Here is a 21,878-nt window from a genome sequence, read left to right on the forward strand (position 1 = left end):
TTGTTCTCTTTGTTTTCATAAAGAAATGTATGAGAAAAGGAAGAAATGCTTGAGGTAGAGCAGGCAATGTTAAATAAAACCAGCAGGATAAAATAAGACAGATGCATTTATATCACATATGTGGTATATATGTTTCCTGTTTAATTTTTATGTGAGACAGAGAAAACAGATGGAATCTTATCCCCATGTAAATCCTGTCTAAGTCAAAGATATTCTGCTCTGACTCAGTAGCATGGAATTCTTCACAGAGTCACTGAGGAAGGCACTTCATGGGGCAACAGGGGATCACTCTGAAGATGGCAGGTAGTATTTTTATGTTTATTTAATATTTTAAGGGCTATAGATTATTTAGGAGTATGTTTTGTTACTGTGCTTTTGCTTAATAATGTCCAATGTATCTATGACACTGGTGGCACTGGATGAAAGGAGACATCTAAACTTTTCAAGACAAGTTTTAGAAAATAAAATGGTTTATGAGTGACTGCATACCAATTTAGATTTTTCTCTCCCTCCTCATTAAATATGTGGCTGTGTCTTTTGTTTACTTTTCTCCTTGCCCCAGAAAGGATTTAAGGCAGCTCATAAATATGTGCGAGACCTATCACTCCTACACATGTGTGGCTGCTCAAGCATTTTGATGATTATACATTTTAAAGTGAAATGCAAAGCCTTCTTTGTGATTAGTGTGTGTGTGCTTCTGGAGAAAGTTGCTGCAATCGTTACCAACTATTACTATTTTATTGTTATTATTTCATTGTGTCTAATGTAAAATGACATTAAATCCTACAGGAACCAGACTCTAGAAAGCATATATTGAAGACTATTAGATACGAAAATTCTAGTTGATTTGGAGAATTTTCCTTGGTTTCATTTTTATTGGAAATGGTATTTCACTGTCCTTTGATTAAACCTGTCTTCACTTTCGATGAGGTTAACCAAAGACAAAAATCTGCCTCTGATAAGCACAATCTGTGTTCCACTATCAGCACTTTCATATCAAGAGCAGACAAATAACCAAAGTTGATGTAGGTCGTAATGGCAAGCATACTGTTCTTGCTTTAACATTAAGTGCTATTAGTGATCAAGCATATGAGTTGATAAAGAGTGAATCAATTTTAAATCACAGTCTACTTGAGATTTTGCTTTGCTTGGGAAAGGATTTAAACATCACCAAAAATGGTTTAAGGATTAAGAAAACAAATCTTTGATAGGGAGCATGTAACATATTAGAATGGGTTGCCTGTCTCATGCTGATTTCAATGACTTGGCAAGCTTCTTGTCAAATGAGCTGATGTTTGCTGAATCTGATGACAATTTTAGCCTCCAATGAGCTTGACAAGCTGGACAAATGGCTTCATTCCCACAGCATGAGAAGTTTAATAGAAATAAACAATAAACACACACAGCCCTTGACCTGGGCTCAGAAAATCAGATGGAAAAATAGTTCATACCGAAAATGGTGGACACCAATGTTCTAGCACTTATAGGTAATAGATAATTCACTAGAAGGTAACAGTTTTAGGGCAGCTAATAGTGGAATAAAATTGAGTATTAATTTCAGAGCAAACTTCATAGCCTAAGGAAGATGTGAAAAACCCAACCTACATTCAACAGTAGTCAAAACTTTTTTAAAATCATGAGCTCATAACCAAGCACTTTAAGAACATATATTCAAAAATAATAGGTGTGCTTGATGAAAGGATATAAAGCCATTTCAAAAGGAGAAAAAAGTAGGAATAATACATGTTCTCCCTAAGGGAAAGAAGAACTTTATTGCTGAGGAGGAATACATTTATTTCCTCTGATGTTGAATGTATGAGTATACCAGAGCCAACGGAACTTTCTTTCTTTCTTTTTTTTTTTTTTTTATCTTTTTACAGGCAGAGTGGACAGTGAGAGAGAGAGACAGAGAGAAAGGTCTTCCTTTTGCCGTTGGTTCACCCTCCAATGGCCGCCGCGGCCAGTGCGCTGCGGCTGGTGCACCGTGCTGATCTGAAGGCAAGAGCCAGGTGCTTCTCCTGGTGTCCCATGCGGGTGCAGGGCCCAAGCACTTGGGCCATCCTTCACTGCACTCCCTGGCCACAGCAGAGAGCTGGCCTGGAAGAGGGGCAACCGGGACAGAATCCGGCGCCCCGACTGGGACTAGAACCCGGTGTGCTGGTGCCGCAAGGCGGAGGATTAGCCTAGTGAGCCGCGGCGCCGGCAAGAACTTTGTATGTAAGGATGGATTTACTTAACATCAGTCATTTGTAGGACAAATAGGCTGCCTTAGGACATAAGCATCTCTTGCCATTGGGAAGGCTGGAAAGAGATGATTCACACACTGGATGTGGCTCTAGAATTTTGTGCTCCCTTCTATATTTATTATTCTACAATTCTAAGTGTGTTAGGGTATTTACCTATGTTTTCTTATACTTTGAAAAGTCAGTTTTAAAAAAAATAGTGATATTAAAAAAGCAAACAAATCCTTCTCCCACCTGTAGAATAGTGTTTATTACTATGTAGTCAAAGCAAAGTAATTGAATGATTGACTGGAAAGCTCAACTTCAATATTCAGAGATCCAGGGAGTGTAATTTGTTTTGTGGCTATTGTGTCATCTTGCACCATAACTTGCTTTTTACAATATAGTTCCCAATGTAAAAAAGGCAAAATGAGTGGCAAAACTGCACATAAAACCCAGATCAAAGTAGTTCCCAAAGCACATGGGCTGTAACATCGCATCATGATAGGAAGTTTTGTGTTTGCACATACGCACCATTTTCTTTTTAGAGCCTCTTAAACATAATAAAAACCCTCTAGTCAACAAATGCTTGTCAAGCTCCAGGCCATGGTTCTCTTGTTTCCAGGAATATTTGGTATTATAAAATCCACACAGGACCAAATAAATAAATCTCTTAGAGTTTGTTTTCCTAAGATTAATAATATCAATTCTGTGACTCTTTTTTTCTTCCTATTAACACCCCCGACTTCATTTTTGCTAGCCATCAGCTGCCTTTTTGTTCCCACCACAAAATGACTTCAAACTACAAGATAATTATACAAAAAGAGATTTGCTCCAAAAGTCAGACAGAGCCAACTATGTCAGCAATGGAAAGAACTAGTACATTTTGTTTTGGAAATAAAAAAAAATCTCAGATCTGGCAACTTGTCTATTTAACCACCAAGTATACTTCATTTTAGAATTCCAAATGGACAATGTCGTCTTTTCCTTTTCATCTACTTCTGAAAGTTGGAGACAATATTTGGCTCATTTCAAAACAGCATCCCTCTAAGTCCTATAGAATGTTAAATTATAGTACTGTTGTCTATGTATTAAATTAGATGGTTAGATGGTCAGGATGCAATATATGTATTGAACTTTTTGTAATTAGAAGTCAAAATTGTAAGAGTTGGTATATCCCTTAGTTAAAACTCTTATTACTAAATTCCTTTCTTGATATCTTATTGATATTACAAGGTACTCTTATTTTCAGAATTTAAAAATTAGTTACAAAAACTCAAATCAGACTTGTCAAGACAGGATCATCTGAAATTATCTTTCAGGAAATAAATATTTAGGAAGAAAAATTAGGCTACCTGCTGCTTTCACAGTCTTATTTTGTCAATAATTACAAGCCAGTTCAATTCACTGCTTTCCAGGTAAAATATCCAGAAAGATTTAAATCAGAGAATACTATGCACTAATCTTTTGATTTAAGACATAAATTCTCAGGAGCATGGAAAAATGCATGAGGATGGGATGCTTACATTGAAAAACAAAACATTTAGGTCTTCAGCTCTCCACAACAATAAAGGTTGGCCTGTATCTGGTGTTCTGACAAACTTTTACCATACTTCACTTTAAAGTGTTTTGGTGCATGTTGTCTAATTGAAGAGAAAATTTGTACATTCAAAGTATGCATTTTTGAGATAAAAAAACCACTGTTCAACTATAAGATCTTGTGGTTATATATCATTTTAATAGAGCTACATATTAAACAACATAACATTTCATGAAAGTTTAGAACCTGCAGGTTGCAATGGATTAAATTCTATCCTAATTGCTTTCTCAGAAAAGCCAGTGGAAAATTAGATGCATCCCACCAGGCAATAAATATATCACACTAAACAAAATTTAAACTAGGAAACAATCAAACCCTTCTCTTTATTCCTTTGAAGGAGAAGCGTATTAGACCTTTTAAGAAACAAGATCAAGAGCATTTTGTGGGAAATTCAGAGGAAAAAAACTATTTGGACTGAAATCAAAATGTTATGAACAGTACTTTCTAAGTAATGACACATATCAGCAGTATTTGTAACCATAAGAACAATGTGATAAATTTTAATCACTTGGGACTCCAGCTCTGTGGGAAGTGCTTACTACAGAGACATCATTTATAGGTTTCCAGTTATGACCTACATCTAAAAGACATTTTAATGATAACTGGAGAAAGTAGATAGATTGTCTTCCTAGAGTGTTGAAGTTCCTGCTTGTTGTCATCCTCAGCTCACAGAGCAGAGGCTTTCAAAGGTACTCTTTAGTTTAACAGTCAGGGTGCAAGACCAAAGGGATGGAACTATCTAAGATAAAATATGCCAGAAACGTACACTCCTCAGGATTTCCTGTGGGAGTCTGACCAAAATAAAGCAATATTAATAAATATAAATTCTGGAACACTATTATCAACAGAAACAGGGTCTTGAAATGTACCCTTGAAATTCTTCTTGTTTCCTCAGGCAGGTCAACTATTTCAGTGTAACTGTGCAAACGGATAGACCTCCCTACAAGGACAATTGCTTTATATTATACTCAAGATTCAAAGACATAATAGACATACTAAAGGAAGGAGTTTAATTTGTTGGACACTCTAAATCTTTGAGCTTAGTCAGGGTCCTTTTGTCCCTAATCTTGAAAGCATTTTAGAAAAAATGTATCTTCAAAACATTTGAAGATCACACGATATGAAATTGACCAATTGCTTTCTATCTTTTCTCACATCTTCAGCGCATTTTTGTAGAGTGGGGAAGTTCAGTAGTAAATAATGAAAAAAAAAAAAAAGGAAAGAAACTAAAAACAAAGGGGACTTATTGTTGTTAAATCATACAAAATTGTCATGCTTCTTCAGATTTCACCCCCAGGTTTGAAAAACATCACTTCAAATGTAGTTCAAACTCAAATAAAATTTCCTGATCTTAGGTTTCTCAAAAGGCAGGACTCTTTGAGACTAGATATGCCAACTTTCAAACCATTGCCCATGAGAATCAACTCTTACAGGCAGGGAGATGTTTGTAACTGTTCTTCTTTCTTCTGATCTTATGTGATCAGAAATGTGGGGGAATGAAATTATTTCTAACTTTTCTTTCTCATTGAATTCTGTTTCAAAGTATTTTTAACTTCACAGAAAATAATTTAGTCTAGTTGAGGAAGCCTTTATGTTAATAAATCTCACTCAACTCTACCCAATTTGTGAGTTAAATATTTGTTTTACAAGATTATTTTTCCAATAGGACTAATCATAAAAGTGTTTGAGTTCTCTAACTTTCAGAAAAATCACAGGCACACTAAAATTAGAGAGTATTAAGAACAGACAATAGGGAAATAAGCGCTCTTCTTGTCTTAAATAGGAAACACACACACATAAATCTAAAGAGGCTACTATTTTCTAGTTGATAAAATTCTAAAGTTTGTTCCTTTGAAAAGTAACTTTTGTAAAGGTATGCACCATAAAAGCGATAGCATACCAAAGATAATAATGGAATCACTAAACATGGCTCAAGAGCCAAATTTCAGACCTCCAAGAATTTTATGTTGTCTCTTTTAGTATTTCCATATTAAAATAGAGGACCCAGTCTTAAACCAACAAAATAATCAAAGTTTGTTATTGGAAACACAGAATAACTAGGATTCATGTATTTGTTATTATCTATTTCTAAAGATGAGACAAGAGTCCAGCTGTTTTGACTACCCAATGCATAGCCTTGACTCAGTTCATTAAACAGTTGCTCTCAAGAAAATATGTCCCTTCTTCAATCTGGCTGGACTGCAAGTACCATTGAACTTGACTCCAAATGATGGGTTCAAGTTAAATTATTTGAGACATAGAATTTTCTTGTTTTAAGTCACCATAACAACCTAGACCATCTGTCATCCCACTTACCCCACCAATGAATGGTTCAATGATAGCCAGTCTGCCAATGAAGGTCTCCAGAATCAATATATTTATTTATTTTCTTTTGCCTGTAGGAACCTACAGCCATGTTTAGTTTTTCTCATTCTTATGGCTGTTTCCATCTTTTCTCATTATTCTTAATTCCTTTTATTTTTTTTTAAGGAAGAACTTTCTAACATAATGGAAAGTTGTATCAGTGGAAATGCTTTTCCAAATTCTTTTTGTTTTCACAATATCTTCTCTTTCAAGAATGCTTATCTTATTAGAAAGGACCCTATCATGGACTGAGTGTCTGTAGAGCTGTTGAAAATACAGAATGATTACAATACAGCAGAAGAATGATAACCAACACCAACTTCCTGCGTGGGTTAACCAATTACATTTTCTGTGATTAATAAACTACCCTACAGATTAGCAGTGAGAACCCATTATTTAGCTCTAGCTATGGCTGAGCATAGATGTGATAGGCTATCTCCTCAAAAAGTCTTTTAACTATTTACTACTTATAGTCTTTTGGTTTCCACTGAAATATCATTATTTTAGCCTTTTGTTCACTCCCTATTTTTTTTGGCTTGGATAAAACTTAGAGAAGAACTTCAATTCAATGGTGTATTGAATTCAAAGTTGCTGCAATTCAGGCAAATTCCAATTAATGACAGATTGGCTTGCTATTTTGGTTCACAAGACCTTTATTCCAGATCCTCAAGTTCAGACTAGCAAAATGTCATGATAACAATCAGCTATCATACAGAAAGAGAGGAAATGAGTAGCAAGAAGAAGGTGCATGATAGCTGATGAATAAATAATATAAATCAAAGAGTTTCATATCTAATTCTCACGACTAGCATATTTATCAATTGCTTTTGAGGTTTTCATTCACAGGGGATGTATACTGTTGAACAGCCAATCTGCACCACATTGGACATTTGAACTACCTATTCTATTAGGAAGGGCTTTTTAAAGAGAAATCTGACTTTTTACTGTTTTGAGAAGTGATGAAAGGTATCACATACTGTGTTTCACAGCCTTTGAATCTCAGCCCCTGCCCACATATAGCACACACATTATCCCAACACTCACAAGACTTAGCTGTGATGAGCAGGTCTACTGAGACTGAAATTAATGAACTCATGTTCCATCGTCTCATGCAAAACCTCCTCCACAACAAGGTAAGGTAAGGAGAGAGATGTGGCCACCTCCAGGATCAGAAATCAATCTATGGGGCCTCCAAAAAAAAAAAAAAAAAAAAAAAAAAAAAAAAAAAAAAAAAAGAAATCAATCTAGCTCTGAAAATTTCTGTCAGTATGGTCTGGGAAGTGGACCCACAAGGCCTAATCCTAGCAGAGCAACTGACCAGGTTTCTTAACATTTACACTTTCCTGAGGAGCACCTTTGCTTCAGTGGTCTTCATATTGCATTCAGATAGATACATTATCTGTTTTTTTTTTTTTTTACCATAGATGACCAGGTGAATGGAATTTTAATTATTAAAAGACAAAAAGTATAAAGAAGATTTCTGTCCCCTCATTCCTCTTTCATTAATTTGTTCCGTCTGTCAAAAGCAAAGCATGGTTTAACCCAGGGTCAACAAGATTTTACTTTGGAAATAATGTCTTTGCTTTTTTAACATAATATTTTATTCTTTTGACTGCTGTTCCCAAATTGCATGAAACATCCCCAATTGTCTCTCAATTTTAGTTCTAAAAGAACATAGTAGATGTGAGAGATAGTTCTTATTTTTGAAGTAGAAAGATTCCTGCACTCAAAACACATAATTTCATTTTTGAGCGAAAGAGTTTGAGCCTTCTATTATGAATGACTGGAATTTTAAAAGACAACAACAAACCACTCAGTTCTTTTTCCAAGACTCACAATCTGAAGACTTCCCATTTAGCCAACCCTCCCACTAGACAAGTAGGAAAGATAAACAAGGCAACAGACCCCTGGGTTGTACACATTGACAAGATTGCAGCCTCTCCAATTAGAATGTTTCATCCCCATATCCAATGTCTCCCAGAAGGACTGCTAGTAGGAGGAAGGAGGAAGCATGAGGTTAGGAACTTAGAAAGATTGGGCAGATAGTCAAAGCACTGGACAGATGAGGAGGCCTGTAACTCATTAGCAGAGCACCTCCCAGGGGCCTCTGCAGACATCCTACAGCCGGCAAAGAAAGCACAAGTCTTCTGACAGTCAGACTTTGCATTAGCCTGTACCCAGCACCGGCCACAGTATTGTTCTTGGTGTGCTGCAAAGAGTGTGGGACAGGCTGAAAGCATAAAGTCCAATTCAGCACTTACTGAACTGAAGACATGGTGAAAAATATTATAAACATGACTGCTTTCACACAAGAGGCAGAGAGCGAATGGGTGCCGGCAGAATCCTTCAGAAAAGTAAAGAAAAAAGTTTTTCATTTTTTGTGAGAAATTTATTGAAAAATTATTATGGATTTAATGTTAACATTTATCTCAAAAGTAAATATCTTAAGGATAAATATAATTTTATTCAAGAAAGACTGATTTTTGACACTGTTCTTTTAGTCTACCAAAGAATTATTTAGTAACCTATGGCTATAATTATTTGAAGAAATAGTTCAGTAAGCATCTGAGAGTACCGAGGGCACATCAGAGCACTGGTTTCCCTCACAGCAGCAGGGAAATGGAAGCTTTGATCTAGAGGGACAGAGAAGTCACCCACCTCCCTGCTTCTCTATCCCATTAGACATAGTGCCTCTTTGAATGATAAATACTTTGTGCCATCCTCTTTGTGAAATAAAATTTGTGGGTTGTTTTTCCACCTGTATACATCACTTAAAAACTTCAATAATTTTCCTAACTATAATAAGAAGTAGAAATGAAAGACAAAGTAACTGATAATAAAACAGAATAGTTTTCAAAATGTGGCAACATATGCACAACTACGCTGGAGGATACTTTGAAATGATCTGAGTCTTATACTTACACTGAGTAACTTGGACTTGAATGAAAACAATATTGAAATGCTTGTTGCCAATATCTCTTTTATATTTGCATTTTGAAATATGGGTTAAATTATCGTGTACTTATAAATACTTGCATGTATAACCAATGTGACATGTAAAGTATAGTGAAATAGCTGTGTTTTATCTGAAATTCAAATACCACAAGAAGCTTTGCATTTCTAGGAGAAGCAACTATGATAACATTTGATTAAGAAACTTTATATGTTTATGCAAAACAGAATTGACTTCTAGGTTCAGATAATAATAAATAGGTTTTTTTTTCACTGCTGCTAGGATACATTTGGAGAAGACGCTAGGAAAAGCTGTGTGGACATTTTCAGGTGGGACTTCGCTGTGCATAATGGATCATTCCTAACTAGGTCCATTAGATGCCTGTGACCTCTTCCTATGTAGAATCCAGGGTTGTTCCTTCATAATTTTCTAAACATTCCTGCACCTAGGCACTGATAACTACTTTTAATTCTTGCCCTCTCAATCTACACATTTGAAAGTTGAGGCCTAACGAGGTTAAATCCTAGGTTCACAATCATGTAAGTAGTCTGAGCCAGAATCAGGATTACTCACCAGGCTCAGGGATTTATTGACCTTATATCTAATTAGTTTCAAAGCCTCTGCAATCTCGATAATGGCATAAATCCTTACATCTAGGCACTATTTCACTTTTTTTTTTGTTATATCCTATAATCTTTCTCCTGGGTTATATCTGCATATTCACCATCACTAAGACATGCTGCATTGCTATCATTTTTTCATGGCTCTCTTGCTGAAGATATTGTCTCTGATCATTTTTTTTTCCAAATATAGTCTTGTCCATGAAAGATTTCTTCACATCCAGTTCTGGAATGGTCACTCCCTCTAGGTAGAGAATTCTCTATAGAAGTCTGTGTCCAGATCCTTGTCTTGACTCATTATTTTGAGAGTATGTCTACCTTGTACACACTTCAATGGCAGAAACAGCCTTATTCTTAATGTTCTGCCTGCCCCTTACACAGCCATTTAACTGATGGTCGGTACTTACAGTTGGTTCTTAATTTTTACTGTTGCATCATTGCAGTGCATACTATTCTCAGCCAAAGGGACACTGATAATTCAAGTGCATCTACCTCATTCTTCCAGACTGAGGCAAAACAAGCTTCAAGCAACAAAGCTGTGCTGGGGACCATCTGGGAAAGAACAACAGAGACATGGGTCTGGCTTGCAGTGGTCAGGAAATGAAGTGGTTTGTTCCTAGCAACGGTCCACTTTGTATTTTGGAGGCAGAGATATAAACAATGAACGACTCTGTGAAAAGCAGCTGCAGTCACAATTTCCCATATGTGCAAACTTCAGAAAGGACTCCGGTACCATATTGGGCTTCTCAGCCACACACAGGAGTGGAGTCATCACTGTCAGGGATATTGTCTTTGAATACGATGCAGAACAATGTGCCCATTTCCCACTTGCTGTGTGAGTGAAGGTAGAAGAAAAGTGGGGTAGTGTCACTGACACCAGCTGGTCAATTTTTGGCTGTTTATTAACACTCTGCAAAATCTGGATGGAAATTTCATCCTTAAATGAAAAATACAAATTTTTAAAGTTTAAGCTTTGAATTAAAGTCACACCAGTTTTATAGAGCATCCCTACCTTTGGGTTTCATTTTTTCGAGTGTTTGCTGATTGGTTGTCAAGTTGTTTGGGTTACTGCCTTCTCATCTGAACGTTTTATTGTGAAAGTGCAACATGTGAGATCTAACATGATGTATTAGGCATATAAGTAATCAGGGAAAAATGTAGTTAAGCCCATGGATTCTTTGGAAATATGCATAAATATTTACAAATTATAGAGTTAAATCCAACTTTTTTGGTAAATGAACTATATCCCTTCTTTTTTTTTTTAAATGAGAAACATCAAACCCTAGAAGGCAGTTGGACAGCAAAGCATAAAACACTGAGAAAATTGATTCACAATCTCAGTTACAAAGTTATCACACATAATTTTCATAACTCTGTCTAATACCTTTATAGATTTTCGTGTTTACAATGTATTTCCTATATTTGTAACTAATTTTGGTAAGAATTTTTATGATGAGTTTTGCAATTGTATGAGGTGATCTAAAATCAAAGCTTTCCTAAATGTTAGACACTATTCATTATATTTCTGGCTTCTTAACTTTGTTATTCATAACTGATAATACCAAATGTCCAAATAGTTGAACTTGTGACCCATTTTCCTACTCTTTCCAGAATTTGCCTCAATACACAGAAATGAAACCAGAGTTTGTCTATTTGTTAGCAGTATGGACAATAACTTATCAGTAGAAGCAACTCCTTCTAGATTTGGCTATTGATCAGAAAATGTTCATTATTCACTGCTTGGTGCATTTCGATTAAGTAATAAACTCTCCATGGAAGACATCCTTTAATTTAGAGGAGACATATTTGAAGTAATTATCTGTGGCTATTATATAAGCTTTAGTTAGCACTTCACATTAACTGATCAATCATCTAATACACTAGAGAAAATGATACAAACATTGGATAAAATAAACTTGGACAGGATGGGAAAAGAAACGTTATTTCAAGAGTATCAAGGATTATATGCACCAGTAATAAAAGGAGTTGTTTTATATAAGTCCTAAAAACTAAAGATTAAATATGATGGATAATAGTATTTTCCATTTTATAGTTGACTTAGAGTGATAATTTTGGGGACTCATTTCTACTAATAAGTGTCAGTGTGCTGGTGAGATAAACCTGCCACATTAGATGGCAGTCCTTTGCAGAAATAACAAACCACATTGTCTTATCATGCAGAGATGCCCATAAAATGATGAGTATGCAGTGATTTCTCCTGATGAATGATTAAGAGCCCTTTCCAGAGGTAAGTGCAAATTAACTGGACCACTTGATTGAATCAGCCTATTCCATAAAAATTTGTGCACAATAAACATAATTTTTTAAAGAAGGCAGCACAAATTCCTTTTTTGATGCAAATAACTAATTACTTTAGTCAATGCAGGTAAACAAACATGAACATTTATACAAAGACTCTTGGAAAATTAGAAAGGTGGGCTTTGAAGGGAGCATATAAATGGTTTTCAAGAAGTTCACAAAAAATGCACATTGTGAAAAAAACTATGCATGGATTCAATTTTATGCATCAAAATGAAACTTTTAAAATATATTTCCCTAAACTTTATGAAATACTCAAATAGAGAGATTGGTGGTGAAGGATTCCCATGAATCTGGATTTACATGATCTGTTTCATAGTCAATAGGTTCTAGAAGCAAGAACCTGGACTTATTTTCAAGAGTGACATGTTCATATCCCAGAGAACAGTGGAATGAAAAAGAAAAAAACAGTCAGTTCTCACCTACACCATTAATGTTGGGCAGAACAAAGGAATTTAGCAAATTCTCTCCTCTCTTCTGACCTAGATTAGCAATATCCATCTCTAAATGTGTCTTTTGTTGGAAGAAAATGAATTGAGAAGCGTTCATGATACTTTTGTATTCATAAGACAATCACCTGGGTCAGTCTTCTGTGACCCTCTAATGCATGGAGCTGTACCAAGAATTCCAAGCTTCTTCCAAGAATGGGATCACTTGTGTACAATGTGTAATACATCAGGTTAATCACCATTTCCATTTCCTCAAATATTGTAATTTCTATGTATTTGGAGCCTTCAAACTCCTCACTAATTATTTTGAAGTATATTATTAATTATTGTAGAATATGGTTGTCCTAGTGTGCTATAGAATATTAGAGCTACATCTCTATCTCTATATTTTGATATTCATTATCCATCCTTGCTTTATCTCTCTACCTCATACCTTTCCTAGATCCTAGTGACCTCTGTTCTACTCTTTACTTCTATATGATCAACTTTTTAAGCTTCCAAAAATGAGTGAGCACATGAGGTAGTTGACATATAATTTTCTTTACATAGTACTTTTATATTTAAAAATGTTCATTTAAGTAACATACTTCATTACTGGTAATGGAACCTTTCTTCTAGTTAGTTTGTGTATCTATCTATCTATCTATCTATATGTGCCCTTCTTAATACACATACATGTATTTTTAAAATTACTTCAATAGGTATGTAAGAGTACTGTTTTTCTCTTGGTATTTTTAATTCATGATCAGCCAATCTTCTTAAATCTGTTAGCTTTTAAAAAACATTTTATTTAAATATGTATATATACCAAGATCAATGAGGTTTTCTGTCAACTGTCATAACCACCACTTAAATTAAAAATAAAATATTATTAGTAGGCCAAAGGTCCTCAATGTCCCCCTTCCATTTCTTTTTTTAAGATGTGAAATAAGATTATATTGCCATTAATATGGATGAGTCAGTGAAGCAATATTTATAATTGTGTACCAAAATGAATCTATTAGTTACAATAACTTTTCAAATACTTCTTTTGGTATTTCTGATAGAGATGCACCAATAGTAAAACCTTGCTTTTCTTCTACAATATTTATAAATGTTTTTATTTTCCACACTTTAGTGATAATCTAAAATGCTAATGTTAATGCTAATCTGATTGTGTTTCTTAGGAGTGCCTCTCTCCCTAGTTGACCTGGGCAAGCTAGTAAGCATTAGGCTTGCTTTCTAAGTCATCATATTGATGCCAGTAATGATTTTCTAAAAGATTGAACCAATTAATAGCTGTAATTAAGGCTGAATATAATCAGTGTTTTGATACTTGGATTTTCTAATCATTTACATTTAAATTGCATGATGAAATCCATATCACCAAACAGGCATCATGAGATGGTGATAGAAGAGAAATAACTGCAAGTGAAGTCTCTAACCTTGTTCCTCAAAGGTCTTGGTAGAGACTAGCTCATCCTACATTGTTAGAGGCAAAAGACAAATGGATTTAAGATTTCTGCAGATTCAGTTGTGTGTGGGTGTGGGTGTGGGTGTGGGTGTGGGTGTGGGTGTGGGTGTGGGTGTGTGTGGTGTGAGTGTTGACAGTGACAAGGGTCAGTCTCCAGTTAATTGCAAAATAACAGATCCCATTACATGTCTCTCTTTCCCTTTCCTTTTGCTATTTCCATGTTTCCTTGTAGCCAGCATAGAAGCAGCTTGGGTGGTAATTAGGCTGTTCTTGCCCACACTGAGATTTGCTGCAGCAGGACCAGGCTATCACGTAACCCTTGCTTAGATCTCTTCTCTGGGGATCTGAAGCTAAACCCTCCTAATGGATAAGTAACAAACTCTCTTGGGAAGAGACCTTTTTCCTGCCATTACTACAGCTGAAGAATAGTTTTCATTCTGTCTTCTAACAATGACTCTTACTCAGACAACCTCTATATACAAAGGCATTGCTCACTGGGTTAGGCCTTTTCCATAAAAGTTTTCACTCTTAGCCTCTCTTAGCCCCAGATGATCTGTGAAGGATCAGGATCCTATTTCTTTGTGTTTGCTAGCATGGATCATTTTATAATAAATATAAGAATTTTTCTAGGTGACAGTCCCCGTTAACTATGTTGTCTATACTCATTAGTTTGGGAAAATCCTACAGATAAATGAGAATGGGATACAATATTCAAGGTTTTAAAAGAAAAAATCTTCTAATTAAGAATATTATATCCAATGAAGCTATCCTTTAGAGATGAAAGAGAAACAAGGTATTCCCCATATGAGCAAAAACTGAGAGAATTAATCACTACCAGACCAGCCTTACAGGAAATTCTGAAGGGAATCCTCTATTGAATAGTAAACATCATGAAAACACACAACGCTACCAAAGTCACTAACAGAGCAGTTATAATTGGTAACCAGTCAACAAAATGACAGGTGTTAATTCTTATCTATCAATACTAACCTTGATTGCAAGTTGACTTTGGGCCATCATTTGTTGCCCTTGTAGGCACATTAGCTGAGAGCTTGATAACAGCAGAACAGTGGGGTCTCAAATCAGCCCATCAAATTGGGATGCTGGCATTGCAAGCAGGCAGCTTAACCCACTGTGTCACAATGCCAGCCCTGAAATCTTTATATTTAAGGTGTCATATTACCTAGCAACTCACTAAGAGTGTATTGATAAAATGAAAATAACCTAGTGACATAAACCATAAATTAAGCTATCAAATCAGGCCCATAATAGAGGGAATTTATCTAAGAAATTAAAGAATAATTATGATACTTTAAAACTTTTGTGAAAAACTGAAAACTGAAACAACGCTGCCAAGCTTTTAATCTATGGAATTAAATGAATTTATGGAATTAAATGAATTTAAATTTAAATTTGACAGTCAGTTACAAAGTATTTACTACATCTGAATCGTGATGTCAGGTACTAGTATAGCCAAGTGTAAGAGAATGCTTTTATTTTGAGACAAGAGAAATTTTTCATTAAAGAGGAGATAGTAGATAATGGGGTGGAAGAAAATTGGCAGACTGTGTGTGTGTGTGTGTGTGTATGAAGATTGGCCTCCTCATGTCATCTCATTCAAGAGCACTGTAATTGATGGACTGTTAAAAATGGTTAAGTATTTCTCATGGGTAGCAATCCAAGGGAGATAATTCTGCTGTAGGGATATAAAAGTAAGGCCCACAGGGCATGATTTTAAAATAGTACAAAAGATGAGGTGCAGGAAAATATAGTGGCAATGTCCACGCATTGGAGTTTTTTTGCCTGATGCTGCTGAACTCTGCTTACGAGGTTTTGCTTTACAAACCTAAACATCTAAGACTTCCTTACACTGATTCCTTGCTGAAAAATAGACAATCAGAGAAGGAGGAGAAGAAGGCGGGAGACAACTGACTGAGGTGGAATTTCTTTATTTTATTGTTTGTGCCTTAGGTGGGACCATTGTAAATGCAGCACACTGAGGGTGCACGTGAGTGCTAGTGTTTGTGAATGTGGCAGTGATGCAAGCACATTCAGAGCTGGGGAAGACTGAACAATTTCAGAGAGCTGGAAGGTCATGGAGAAGCTTTAAAAAACTTATCTCCTCCCTATAAAGGAAGAATCTATTTCTCTGCAACATAGGGCTGCCATGTGTGACTGTGTGACTGTGACTAAATTTAAGGAATATTTTATAGTTCCCATTTTATTCATCCATTCAGCAACAGTCAATGCTGGCGAACAAGTCAATATCAACACTAACACCAACACATAAACTACTTTTTCCTGATTTTCTTTCTCTGGATTTTTCTTCTCAGTCTTCTTTGCTAAATATTTCCCCTCTCCTCATCTATGAAGTGTAATTTCTTCCCAACTCTGAAATGTAATATCACATTGAATATCTGTTTGGGGCTCCATTTTGTTTTTCTTCTCTCACCTTAGGTTTCTTCTGATATATTTTTCCTATTCCCATAGTTTCAGCTCTCCACTGGTCTCTGTCTCAAGGCTGTTTTGGGCGAGTTCCAACAAACCAGTAAGTAAAGAGGTTTCTTTGGCTCATGACTCTGGTGATGAATTGGAAAAGCATGATGCTGGTGTTCTGGCAAGGTCCCATTGACTGAATCACAACAAGACAGAGAAGCAGAAAGGGAATTGCCCAAGGGTAGAAGACTTCAAATTGTGAGACAGGAAACAAGAGTTCCCACTCTTGCGGGAACTAATTCTCTCCTTCTAGACCTGCCTCACTGCTGTGAGATGACATTAATCAACTCACTAGAGTAGACATCCCATGGCCCAATTGCCCTCAGGTTCAGGTGTCAGATTCTTTGTATAAGACAGGTAAATGTTATGTGCTAAAAGCTTGTAATATTTCAAAAAATTTTAGCTATATTGGAAACAACAATACTGTATTTTGTTTATTATTTTAAATTTAATATAATCCATATTTGTACTTTCTTCCCCTTAATCCTAATCTCATGTAATTTAAATAGAAATTCCTTAAGTATTTTCTGCTTTTATGAATAAAACACTTCAACTCGCCTACAAAGATGATACCTTCCGTTTGCATGAACAATCTAGACTACAATGTCATAAATTATGTCTGAATTTATTGTCAGAAATTAGTCCCTTCAAGGTGACTGATGGCTAATTTGAAAGGCAAGAGAACACTAGGAGAGGAGGCAAGGAGAGAGGGGAGAGGAGAAGAGAGAGAAAATGAGAATGAGAGTGAGAGAGAAGGATATATATATAGAGATCTTCTTCTATCCATTGGTTTACTCCCTAAATGTTGCAACAGCCCTATCTGGGCTGAAGCCAGGAACCAGGTACTTCATCTGTCTGAGTCTTTCATGTGGGGTCAGGGACTCAAGTACAAGGGCCATCATCTGCTGTATGGCTCTTTGAACTTGACAGAATAGTCACACAATAGAATGTTCCCTAAAGCCTTGTTTATTTGGGCTTAAGGAGCAGTACATGGGTTTATCAATACTCAGCCAAGATAAAGTTGTTTGAACTTCAGTCTCTCTTCCTGAAAGAATAAAATTTCTTGGTGCTGAGGTTCATTCAAGTTTAACCTGGTAAGCATACAAAAATGTTCTCTTATACTCATAGAAGTATATCTATTTATTTCAACTTTACAGAAATAAACTTGTTTGAATAGATAAACTTGTTCACATATGAAGTTACTTTTAATCATACCTGAAAGGGAAGCCAATGGGTCACTTTCAAATAAGCTCAGATGTGAAACAGACTCCTTGGCAAGTTACTGGGCCTTTCAGGGCAAAGAAATTATTTTTGTGTGCATGGATAGAGTTGAATACTGCGTTGTTTTGATTATTACATTTTTCTGAGCAGAGACTGATATCATTTTAACTGTCCAGCTACCAATGGTATCATGAAAATGGATTGTGGGTCTTAATACTGATGTTTATACTGTGTCACATACCTGGTATGGATACATGGGTAATGTTTTGAGTTTCGTGTTATATCTTAGCCCCAAATAAATGTGTGTCTTTAAAGAGAAGGAAATAATATTTCACATGTTCTTTTGAATTCCTTTATCAAGAGGCAGATGCCTCAACTTTTTAAATCTACTCCAATTTAACAGACACGCCTTTACCAATTCATCTCTGGATGCTTGGAAAGCTGCAAATGAAGTCTATTCATAGAAACACTTCATGGCCGGCGCCGCGGCTCACTAGGCTAATCCTCCGCCTAGCGGCGCCGGCACACCGGGTTCTAGTCCCGGTCGGGGCACCGGATTCTGTCCCGGTTGCCCCTCTTCCAGGCCAGCTCTCTGCTGTGGCCAGGGAGTGCAGTGGAGGATGGCCCAGGTGCTTGGGCCCTGCACCCCATGGGAGACCAGGAAAAGCACCTGGCTCCTGGCTCCTGCCATCGGATCAGCGCGGTGCGCCGGCCGCAGCGCGCCAGCCGCGGCGGCCATTGGAGAGTGAACCAACGGCAAAGGAAGACCTTTCTCTCTGTCTCTCTCTCTCACTGTCCACTCTGCCTGTCAAAAAAAAAAAAAAAAAAAAAAAAAAAAAGAAACACTTCATTAATTTTATATTTGTTCTCAGGGAGCAGATTAACAGAATTAGTTATGGCACACTCTCATTCTAAGTCCATGTGTTTCTGTTGTTTTATTTTATTTTTTCTTTTTCCATAGGTCAACATATTACTTGTGGTGTTTATCTTTGGATGTGTATGTGTCCTTTTAAATTTAATTTAAAATAATGTATTTATATATGGTGTGCAATATGATCTTGTGATATTTGTGTGCATTGCCGACGTATATGTTTTTAAAAATACATATTGTTATTTTATGTGTGAGTTTGACATGATAGTATTGTGCTATAGAACTTATTCATTTTTTTAATATCTAGGAACTGTTCATGTCTATATTGTTTCCAATTAGTGGATAATATCACTTGGTACATATTCACCACAATCACTTTCAGATTTCCTAGTTATGGACATTTGAGTTACCTCCAAGCAGCACCATTGTGAGTATGCTGGACCAGTTCCTTTAGTTTTATACATAGAGTGGGATTTCTATATCGTCACATGGACAAGAATTATTCTAGAAAAAGGCAGTTGTCAGCAGTACATGAACTTTCATGTTTCCAAGTTTCTAAATTTTATAATCTCTTGGCATTAAAAAGAATATCATAATTATTTTAATTTATTTTTCTCTGATGTTTAGTGAGGCTAATATCTCTACATATTAAAATTTTATGCTGTCAATGCTTATCATTTTTAAAATTTCTTGACTTTTTTCCTTTTATAAGAATTCATCTATATTTTCAATACTAACCCTTTGTCAGTTTTAAATATTTTCAACTATTTTCCATTAATCAGTCATTCACATTTTAACTTCATTTATGATATGTTTTTTGGCCAAAAAATTATCATGAATTTAATAAATACACATCATGTTTTCAACATGACACCTTGGTTCTTGGAGTTTTATTTAATTTCTTCCACATAGACATTTAGGAAGATATTGTTTTAAAAAACTTTTTATATGTTTTCCCTGATCGACGACAACTAACTGAGCACCAAAGGGGAAGCCTGTTGAAGTGAAATGGACACTATGAGAAACTGTGACTTGATCAGCTCTTGTTCTGACTGTTGATGTACAATGTAATACTTTATCCATTTTAGTATTTTCTCTTTGTTTTGTTCTAGTACTATTGGTTGAACTCTGTAATTAACACACAATTATTCTTAGGTGTTTAAATTTTAACTGAAAAGTGATCCCTGTTAAATATAACAGTGGGAATAGAGAGGGAGGAGATGTACAATTTGGGACATGCTCAATTGGACTTGCCCCAAATGGTGGAGTTAGAATCGTGCCAGGGGATCCCAATACAATCCCATCAAGGTGGCATGTACCAATGCCATCTCACTAGTCCAAGTGATCAATTTCAGTTCACAGTTGATCACACTGATAGGTCTAAGAGTCAAAGGGATCACACAAACAAGACCAGTGTCTGCTAATACTAACTGATAGAATCAAAAAGGGAGAGAATGATCCATCATGGGAAGCGGGATACACAGCAGACTTGTAGAATGGCAGATGCCCTAAACAGCACTCTGGCCTCATAATCAGCCCTTAAGGCATTCGGATCTGGCTGAAGAGCCCATGAGAGTATTTTAGGCATGTAAAGCCAAGACACCCTGAAAAAAAAAGAAAAAAAAGATGACCTAAATGAAAGATCTCTGTGAGTGAGATCCCAGTGGAAAGAATGGGGCCATCAAGGAAGGAGGTACCTTTCTCTGAAGGGAAGAGAGAACTTCCACTTTGACTATGACCCTGTCGGAATAAGATCGAACGCAGCAAACTCAAAAGGCTTACATAGCCTTGGCAACTCATGACAAGAGCCTAGGTGTGGGGAGCAACTCGGACTATACTAAGTTACTGGAATTAAGACTTATTCTATGCATCTGCTCTCCCACAATATGGCGCTGGGAGAGGAGGAAACAACTTCTACACAGCTGCCTCCAGTTCGACCAATAACCTGCAGGAGCTGATCCTGCTCCTGATTGGAGGAGAGCAGCGTACTCGGCGTGTGGGTAGCAGAGTTGGGATTGTTGGAAGAGGACTATAAAGGAGGAGAGAGACAACATGCACCAGGAACATCTAAGGGAAACATCCGGATAACATCTGAGCAGCCCCCGAGAGAGCCGGCCGGTGGTGTGCCGCTCGCCCGCGGAAGTGGAGAAAGTGGCAGGGGGAGCCGCCCTTCCACGGAGGTGGGAGGGTCGGCAGCCAACCTGGGAAGAACCAGCAGCAAACCCGGGAAGGGCCGAGCAGACGAAAGAACAGCGCAGGGTCCTGTGTCGTTCCTCCGCGAATGGGGGAGCGACACCTAGGGAGATTACTGACGCCATAAACAAGAGTGTCAAATTGTTAAGTCAACAACAGGAGTCACTGTGTACTTACTCCTCATGTGGAACCTGTCCTTAATGTGTTGTCCAATGTGAAGTAATGCTATAACTAGTACTGAAACAGTATTTTACACTTTGTTCTTCTGTGTGGGTGCAAACTGATGAAATCTTTACTTAATACGTACTAAATTGATCTTTTGTATATAAAGATAATTGAAAATGAATCTTGATGTGAATGGAATGGGAGAGGGAGCGGGCGATGGGAGGGGTGTGAGTGGTAGGGAAATTATGGGGGTAAGCCATTGTAATCCATTAACTGTACTTTGGAAATTTATATTTACTAAATAAAAAATAAATAAATAAAGAGAAAAAAAACTTTTTATATTTATCCTTAACATTTATGCATTATTCTCTCTTTAATTCTAATTTATAACATAATATAAGATTGAAATTTGACTTTCCTTTTCTCCTCAAACAAGCCAATTTTCCCAGCCCTTCAACTATGCAATCTATTTTTTCTCAATGATTTATAGTATAATCTTTAGCATATAGAAATATTCGATAAATAACCGGAAAAGTTGCCATACCTACATTGGCCTGTTGCTGGGAATTCTGCTCTGTTCCACTGATCCACCTATCAATGCCTGTGCTGATATCATGCTGTTTTATAATAAATGTTTTAAATAACACACCTTTGTAGTGCATCTTAACATCTCATTGGCTGAGTTCCACTTATTTGCTTTTTTTTTCAAAATTGACTCAGCTCTTTCTAGATAATTATTCTTACAGAGATATTAGTACATGTAAGTCAATGTCATCAAAATATTTAATTTTGAATGGAGTTGTAAAAAACCTGTAGATAAATTTGGGGCAAAATGATTCTCTTTGTCAGATTATATAATTTATCCATGAACACAGTATCTTTTATAAATTTATTGAACTCTTCTTGTATGTCCAAAAATTAAACTTCAAAAATCATTCATAAAGTTTTACAC

At 36.3% G+C, this 21,878-nt stretch overlaps 1 long non-coding RNA gene across 1 annotated transcript; it reads left to right on the forward strand.

Moving 5' to 3' along the window:
- Nucleotides 1-231: 231 nt before the first annotated feature.
- LOC108177384 (uncharacterized) lies at nt 232-19,439 on the forward strand. The gene is made up of 4 exons (XR_001794163.3): nt 232-303; nt 11,941-12,007; nt 16,471-16,528; nt 18,659-19,439. It is a non-coding gene; the product is annotated as an uncharacterized lncRNA (long non-coding RNA).
- The last annotated feature ends 2,439 nt before the right edge of the window (nt 19,440-21,878 follow it).

Source organism: Oryctolagus cuniculus, chromosome 5 (assembly GCF_964237555.1).
Source record: "Oryctolagus cuniculus chromosome 5, mOryCun1.1, whole genome shotgun sequence".
NCBI classification, from domain to species: domain Eukaryota; kingdom Metazoa; phylum Chordata; class Mammalia; order Lagomorpha; family Leporidae; genus Oryctolagus; species Oryctolagus cuniculus.